This window comes from Balaenoptera musculus, chromosome 5 (assembly GCF_009873245.2).
Source record: "Balaenoptera musculus isolate JJ_BM4_2016_0621 chromosome 5, mBalMus1.pri.v3, whole genome shotgun sequence".
NCBI lineage: Eukaryota > Metazoa > Chordata > Mammalia > Artiodactyla > Balaenopteridae > Balaenoptera > Balaenoptera musculus.
This window is the reverse complement of record NC_045789.1, coordinates 78,072,284-78,081,143: the sequence shown is the minus strand read 5'-3', so window position 1 is coordinate 78,081,143 and position 8,860 is coordinate 78,072,284.

The following is an 8,860-nucleotide window of genomic DNA, read 5'->3' as shown; positions in this document are numbered from 1 at the left end:
AACAGTGCAAGAGGGTTCCCTTTTCTCCACACCCTCTCCAGCATTTATTGTTTATAGACTTTTTGATGGTAGCCATTCTGACAGGTTTGAGGTGATACCTCATTGTGGTTTTGATTTGCATTTCTCTAATGATTAGTGATTTTGAGCATCCTTTCATGTGTTTGTTGGCAATCTGTATATCTTCTTTGGAGAAATGTCTATTTAGGTCTTCTGCACATTTTTGGATTGAGTTGTTTGTTTTTTTGATATTGAGCTGCATGAGCTGCTTGTATATTTTGGAGATTAATCCTTTGTCAGTTGCTTCATTTGCAGATATTTTCTCCTGTTCTGAGGGTTGTCTTTTCGTCTTGTTTATGGTTTCCTTTGCTGTGCAAAAACCTTGCAACTTTTTAAAATCTGTTATCTCACTGAATTTCTTCCGTTTCATTTTTTTTATCTTTGGTGAAATTAAACTTTACATTAGATTTGATTTTTATGAAATATTCTAAAATTCTAACCTCTTGCGTAGTTTCTATTTTTATTTATTATAAATAGGATGACTATTTTTCCCTAAAATTATTAAACACTGAATATAAATTTTTAGATTACAAAAATAACAAAATTCTCTTAATAATTCCTCCTTTAAAGGTAATATCAGACTGAAGGCTACTATTTAAACATCTATTTCAAAAGAAGCATCTGTAATTTTGCTGACTTTTATGGGATCACATTCCCTTCATATTCAGCCAGTAACATATTGTTTGGTCCAAGGTTACATTTGTTTTGCTTTAAATGGCATCATGTGGTTTCATCTCATTTTAACCCAGCATCAACAACTTTTATAGCCCCATGACACCTCCTTATACTCTTAGAGTTCGTGTGTGTGTGTGTGAAAGTGTGTGTGGATGAATGGGTATAAGCCATCTCTCTCAGATTCAAGTTACTGTTGAAGGCAAGGTCATTACTCACAGGTCCAAGTAACTAACAAGGCCCAAAATGTGCAAGCAAGGATGCAAGCAGGCTGTTGTGAAGCGGGTCCTTCATCTCAGGCTGCCTAATGCCCACTTCCCATTGTCAGTCATTACAACTTGGTCCCTTCCTCTCAGGCTGCCTTTGCACAGATTGATCTGCCCCCACTCCTCTGAGACTACAGTTCAGTTTGTTTTTGGTTTCCTACAATAGCATAGATAGGTTCTGTTAAAGTGCTTTAGTCAGTTACTGTGAAAAATTTTCCTCACATTCCCTTCACCACTGCCCCCAATTTATTAGCCACGCAATATCTCCTTATCTGTTATGAAGTAATAAATAAATAAAATAATGTGAAGAAATCCCAAGCAAATTCAAAGTATAGACCCATTCAACAGTTTTGATTCCTATTCCAGTGGCGTTTCACTTCCAAGCCAGTAATAAATGAGATAAGGCGCCCATCTGGAATGTGGTCATTTATCACCCATTAGGTAAAACCTCTACTGCAACTGTTATCATGAAAGGTTTCAGTAATGAGGAGAACGTGCAATTCTGTCCAGCCTCTCTTTCTAAACTTACTGGGAGCCCTGTGCTATGATTCTGAGCCATAAGGGTTGCTTACCTATTAACAAAAAAACCCATAAAAAACAAAAAAACACACTCTGAAATGTGTAAACGATTCTTTAAACTGGGCACAAAGCCCGGGAACGAAGCTTCTCTGACCTATTATAACTAACGTTACCACCATTACCTCTTCCCTTCAATTATTCAGGCTTCCTTCATGCCGGGACTGAATTCCTGCTGACAGTAATGTGGCGCACATTCATTAATCATTTTCTTGTCATTGTATTCTGGCAGGGGGGAAGGGAGTGATGCTCGCTACCAAAAATACAATGCCTTCTCTCTCTGATAAATAGGAGAAAACTCTGTAATGAACATGTTATCTTGTCATGGGTAATTCCGTCTTCAATTGTCTTGAGAAGAAGCATATAATATTGGTGCTGTGTATCTACATATCATAGGCATACAATACTGAAAATGTAAATAGATACTAAATTAAAATAAGTGCTTTTAAAAATAGCTATGCAAACATAAACTCTTAGCTATGTTAATAATTTCCGAGTCATGGAACACTGAATTTTTTAAGCAATAAATATTTGATGCATGAAGGCTGACATTTAAGTTTTTATTATTTATATACATGAAAAAGACTCATTCGTGTGTGTATGTGTTTGAGTGCATACAGAAACATTTTTATCTCCCTACCTTTGTTTACATTTATTTGCAAAACCTATCATGCTGGATCACAGCTTTCAAAGATTTCTAGATTGCTAGAAGATTGTCATTGCACACAAATCCAACATAATAATATCATAAAGTCTAACATTTTTTAAAGATGGAATCACTGTTAAGATCCATAAATCCCATGTATTCATTTTATAAATGAGGAGGTTGAAGTTCAGAAGATTATTATTCAAGAGGCTGGAAGTCCTTGCTGACCCACGTTCCCAGCTTGGATTTTTTCCTAACCCTGTGTTCATCCATGCTCCCATTCTGGCTTAATGTGAAGTCTCAAGCAAGGACGGGAGATGTTCAGTGCTCCCTGATCATCCGTTCAAACCTTGCTCTACTATAGTTTGAGTTTAATGAAAGACTGTCATCCCATTTTTCAGTTGAGAAGGCAGAGTTAGAAAACTTGAGCTAATTAGTTAGAGGCAGACTAGTCAGTCAGAGTTAGGCAGAGAGGGGATCAGTATCCAGGCTGCCTGGCATCTAACAACCAAAAGTGAACAGTATTACTATTATCAGGTGCCTGATATTCAGCCCCATTTCTCTTCTTTTATTCAGAAAAGTATATATATATATGTTTCTTTTTTAGTGTATCTGTAGAAATGGCTGTGTTTGTCTTTATACAGGTATAACTTAAGGGCTGAAAGGGCACTGGCAATGCATGAGTCTGAACACACCACTTGGATTATTCTCCCAGATGTCCTGCCAGTGGTCTCCCTGGAGGTCTCTGGGAGTCGTTCTGGGGGTGTATGCTTAGTAGAAAGATGGTTCTAGAATCACTCCAATTAACTTTTAGTTTCATCCATACCATCTTTCACCTCTACAAAATGATATAGTAAACGCAAACAACACTTACGGTTTTCAACATACTGGCGTGTGGATGAAAAGCATCAGCTAGTCAATTTAGTTGATATGCATAGTGAGAATGGCTTGAGAGAGGTCAGCCCCCACCCACTGTGCCATACAGCAAAGTCAAGTGGAAAAGAAGAGACAACCACCCATTATTTAAAAGGCACCATCTGTTTTGCAAGTGGTTTTCTTCCTTTTGTCCGTCTTTCATCCACACTTCCTTTCATGTTTCATCTTTTATAATTTTTCTTTTCCTGTACACGGTATTGTCTTTCACAAAACAGAGAAATCGAAATCGATTTCTTCTATAAATTAACTGTTACATTGCCCTAACGAATAATTTCCCATTGATGAAATGAACCACAGACTGACAAGCATGGGAATATAGGCTACATGGATCTGGGTTTGAGTCCTAATTCTGCCCCAAATAAGAAGAAGCTGGGTTACTTTGGGTAAGTCACTTAACCTCTCTGAGCCTATTTCTTCACTTGTAAAATTGATATCATCAACCAGAGTAATTGCAAGATACAAAAAAGAGACTATATGTGACAGTGCTTACTAAATTAAGTTCTATATAAATGTTATTTTTAATAGTATCAGATTTTAATTAGTTTCTAATCTTGTTTCATATGCAAGGTAAAAATCAATGACTATTGCTATAGATTGCATTATAAGATTTTTATATTCAAGTTTTTGCCAACAATATAACTTGAGATAGGAAATTCTGGCCACAGTAACTTGAGAAATGATTTTATCATTTGATCCCTTAACCAAATGTTAATGAAATAAATCACTGTAGCATGTAACTCAATTCACATCTCTGCTGATTGGTTTGACACAGAGCTGCCGTTAGTCTGGAAAGAAGATCTGCTTGCAGAATTGAAGTGAAGATGGGGCCCAAGTGTAAACTGCATTTATAAAGTTTATCTGACATCAAAACCTATCTAAACTTCAACTAAAATTTATAGCATTCTTGGTTACACCATCTCATCAGCACTCCAAGCCACCTTGGGTATTCTTATCTTTGTATGTCTTATCTGATTGGCTGAAGCAGAAAGAGAAATTATGTTCTACTTCCTGCTGTCCTATCTTTCTGAGCTAAAAGTATCTGGCCCCAGGGTGTCACCATAAGTGAGCCCAGACATTTGTCAAAAACATTGGAGTGCCTTTACTGCGTAAAGGTATCCTCAAGAGTTTTTCCAGAGCTCATCTTCAAGGAGTTTACAATCTTCTGATAAAGAATACTTTGGAAGAGCAGCATATCAACCAAAGTAAATGGCAGTGCACACTTCTAAGGTCACAACAGGTGCAAAGTCAAACACCACTGAAATGCAGATTACAAATTCAGAAGTAATAGCAATATTTTAAAAGGTGGGTTAAGGGATGTGGTGATGGGGAAGATAAAGTTTGTGAAGAAGAAGAAAGACAACACTTAGAATATTGTCACGTCAAATAAAGTTCCCAAATTGTTTTTCATAACTTTCAAGGACTCCTCTCTGCCCTCACAATAAAGCTCAAACCCCTAACACAAAGCACGATTCATTGGCAAAGTAGTTATGGAATACTACTCTGAGCCACGTAATGGGGAGACCATAACAAACACAAACTTCTGAGTCTGATTTTCTACACCTCGCCCACATCTTGCTCTATATAAGAACTCAGTACATCTATAAAGTTCCCCAACAGTCCTCTAATATTTCTGCTTCCTTGCCTTTGCTCTTCAAAGAATGACCTTCTCTTTCTTTTGAAATCCTTCTCATCTTTCAAGGCTTAGCTCAAAGGCACTGCCTTCGTAAACCTTGGCTAATAAAACTTTTGGGGCCAACTTCCAATGCACTTACTCTGTAATAGCTGCTACAACAAAAATATGATAGACTGGGTGGCTTATAATCAATAGAAATTTATTTCTTATGGTTCCGGAGGCTGAGAAGTTCAAGATCAAAGTGCCAACAGATTCAGTATCTGGTGAAAGACCACTTCTTGGTTCATAGGTGGCCTCAGGTGGCAGAAGGGGCAAGAGAGCTCTCTGGGGCCTTTTTTATAAGGGCACTAATCTCATTCATGAGGGTTCTACCTTCATGACCTAATCACATCCCAAAGACCCCACTCCTAATGCCATCACATTGGGGGTTAGTTTTCAACATCTGAACATGGGGGAAACACAAACTTTCAGTCTGTAGCAACCCCTATGATTAACTAATTAATAATCAATTAATAAACAAATTCATTCATTGGGAAGCATGTCATAAATGGAAAGAAAGTACACCTTGGAGACATGTTCATTAGAGGATCCAACATTAAGCTATTCATACACACATAAAGGACCATCTCTCTCCCTGCCCTGGTCCTCCTAAGGAGATGATATCACAGGTTTGCTTCTAGTGGCAGCTGAGTCAGTAAGGCCAGCACCCACGGCACTGCTAACAATTGAGGTAGAAGAATAAGGAAAGTGAAGACAAAATGATGAGACTTCAGTTCTGTTCAAAATCTAGTTGTGAAACCAGATATGTAAAAGAAATAGTTCTCACTGATAAATGGACATAATTCCTGAAAGACTTTGCACATGGCAATTTTACTACAGTGTATACTACTTCTTAAAAATGGCACCAAGAGGAAGACCTCAGTCAATGATAATCAGTGAGGTAAATGTGTTTCCTTTCTCCTTTTGTGCCTAAGGGAGGTCATGTCCTAAGGCCTTAGCTAATCATCAAAGTGAACTTGGACCCCAAGGAGAAAGCAACCCATTAAAAGGATATAACTGGCATTTGAGATTCAGATTTATTACACCTTTTCAATTTTCTCTTGAGAGAAATCTATTTAGAAATAATGAATAATTAAAATTAATATTAAAAAGCATATTTTAAAATCTTGTTGAAAGTCTTTCTCAATTTTTTTCTTTTTTATTTCCTTGTAATTTATAATGAGCAATATTCTGGGCACTGGGAATTGGGAGCCCATGGCATACTTCAAGCTCTTATTTTTCACTAGAATTCCTCACAAGGGGTAGTTGGTAGGGTTTTCTTTACTCATTTTTTTTTAGTATAACCTACAATTGTAGTGGGAAAAGTGCCTACAAATATTGCTGATGGGTGAAAAATGGCACATTCTCTGGTAACATTGGTGAGAAGCCAAGTACTGAGTGAACGCTACTATTTGCAAAATGATTTCTGTGAAAGAGCCCAAAACTATGGTTACTGCTTTTCACTTTGCCCTGTTTGATGAGAAATTTCTTTTATAACAGGCAGGTTGTCTGCCAAGCTTGTAGCCTACTGACAAACTTCACTTTGCTTTTTCTTACAATTAATGCATTAGGCATGCTAAGTAGATCTCAGGTTCTATTCTATAATAGGAAGTGGGAAAGTTTGCAGAATCTGCAGGCAGGCTGGGATGGGAAAGAGTCTTTTGAGACCATGGTCTTTAACCTTGATGAGGAGTCTCTCTCCTCTGACTCCTTCGACCCCACAATTGCATTTCATCGGAAAACAGAGGTATCAGTCATGATTCTTAAGTAGTCAATCAAAAGAACCAACTGGTTTAAGCAGGAAAGGGATGTATTAAGAACTCTAGGTAGCTTTTGACATTGCTTGGTGGATGGAGAGCCAGGCTTGGAGGCTTTGTGGCCAAATATAATGTCCACTTTACTCAGGAGCATGGTCCCAACAGACTCCCAGTACACCCGGCATTGACAGCACTGGTATGAGCCCTGGATGCACCTTCAGAGCCCCCTCCTCTCCTAGTTCTGGTAGCCACACATCTCTGGGGCTGCCTTCACACAATGAGTTCTTCTCAGTGCCTACTTCTCCTCGTCACCACCTTCCAAATCTATAACTTATACATAAATGTCCGGTTAGCAGCACATAGATCCCATGCTTATGCAATAACTGCAAAGAAAGCTGGAAAAATTAGTTTCTGATATCTTCCATAGGGACTCTTAAAATAGAGAACTCCCCAAAGTAGCCACGTTCAAAGGTACCAGACTGCAAAAAAGAATGACAAAAGTCCACCCTTCCTTCGTTTCTCAGCAGAGCTGGAATATCAGCCAACATTCTAGGTCAGGGGGAAGAAGAGGCTCGGGAGGGAATGATGTGTTTCTGTTCAAATCCTCTATTCCCACGGAACCCTTGACACTTATTCTTGACTTATTAGCTGAATGTCTTTGAGCAAATTACTCAACGTTTCTAGTCCAAGCCATCCGCCCAACTGAAGTCCCTCTGATTGCACTCATGCCCTCCAACAGCTCATTTCCATGCCCAGTTGAGCTTTAACAACATAAATCTGACGATGTTATTTCTAGGTTAAGACACTCCAAAACTGCCTAAACACCTTATGGCAGCCTGCAAGACCCTATAGGATCTGGTCTCTGCCTAGATTCCCTTCAAGGCATCTAGGGGATCATCCTTCCCCTCATTAACTGTTACTCAACCCAACTGACTCTCTAACACAGGCAAGTTTGTTTTGACTCAGAGCCCTTGCCGTGTGGTTTTCCCTACCTGTAATATTCTATCTCCAAATCACTGCTTGGATGGATTCTTCTTACCTTTCAGGTCTCAGCTCAAATGCCACTTCCTCAGAGGGACTTTCCTGACCACCTTATTTAAATTGGACACCCTTCCCAAACTCTTTATACTATACCCTCTTTTCAAAATCATAGTTATTACCAATACCTAGATTATCTTATTTATCTATTCATCAAACTGTCTATTTTCTGTTTGCACTACTGAAAAATGAGGTTCATGTTCATCTTGGTATCCCCAGTGCTTAGAACCGTGCCAGATCCCTAAGCTTCTGGCTTAATTCCTTCTACACTCTTCTCATTCCAGACTTCTCTTCGCCCTACTTCCTTGCACCCTAATTGAGTTCCCTGTCATGTGTTTGAGCAGATGGGAACTCCCACTTCCCCTGAAGCAGATGGCATCCTTCATGGCTAGTGTAGGCAGGGTATCAGTAGTCTGGGAGTTGAGCACATGATCAGAGTGTACAGGGCTGTGAAGTTCGGAAGAAGTTGAGTGGGAGAATGGGGAAGAAGGAGATGTCAGACAGGCCGGAAGTCAGCTGGACAAAGATGCGACAAAGGTGGCTATGGACATAGGGTGGATAACAAGAGTCAAGAGTCAGTTGACTTGCTGTCTAGCAAGAGCCTGACCTCAGCTGTCATTTCTTCCTGGATTAGCACAGCAGAGAGAAGCAAACAAGGCCAGGCATAAAAACCGTATATCTCATCAAAGGTCTGTTTCTTAGAGACACAAAGACAGCAGAATTAACTAAAACATCCATATGCTTGGTAATGCTTGTTAATACCGAGTCCCAAGAGCCAATGTAATCCAAATGGAAGAGGGGTCCATTTGGGCTTGAATTATCCCAGTGACATCTGAGCTCTCTGAGTTTTCTTAGCTTTAAAAGAAGGATGGCATATTTTTCCCTTCAAGTAAACCTCTGTTTTAATTGTCTCCTTTTAACATTTAGCTAACCTGACTCCACTTTAAGTATACCTGCAAATGAAAATGTCCTCACACAGAAGTGTGTCCTCAGACAGGCATCCACTGAGATCCCTATATCTTAGAACTTGACCTGAATGTTGTGATGAGTGATGAGTCAGGCAATAGTTTTCAGTCTTAACTACTTTCTTTTTAATTATTTGAAATATCTAGATAATCACTTGCTAATGGAGAACTAGCCATGGTGTTATAAATTGTGGTTTGTGGTTTATGATTGGCAATTGTGTTAACCCAACCCCATAAAGAAGTCCAAATCTCTTACTCTCTAATCAAAGAACTTA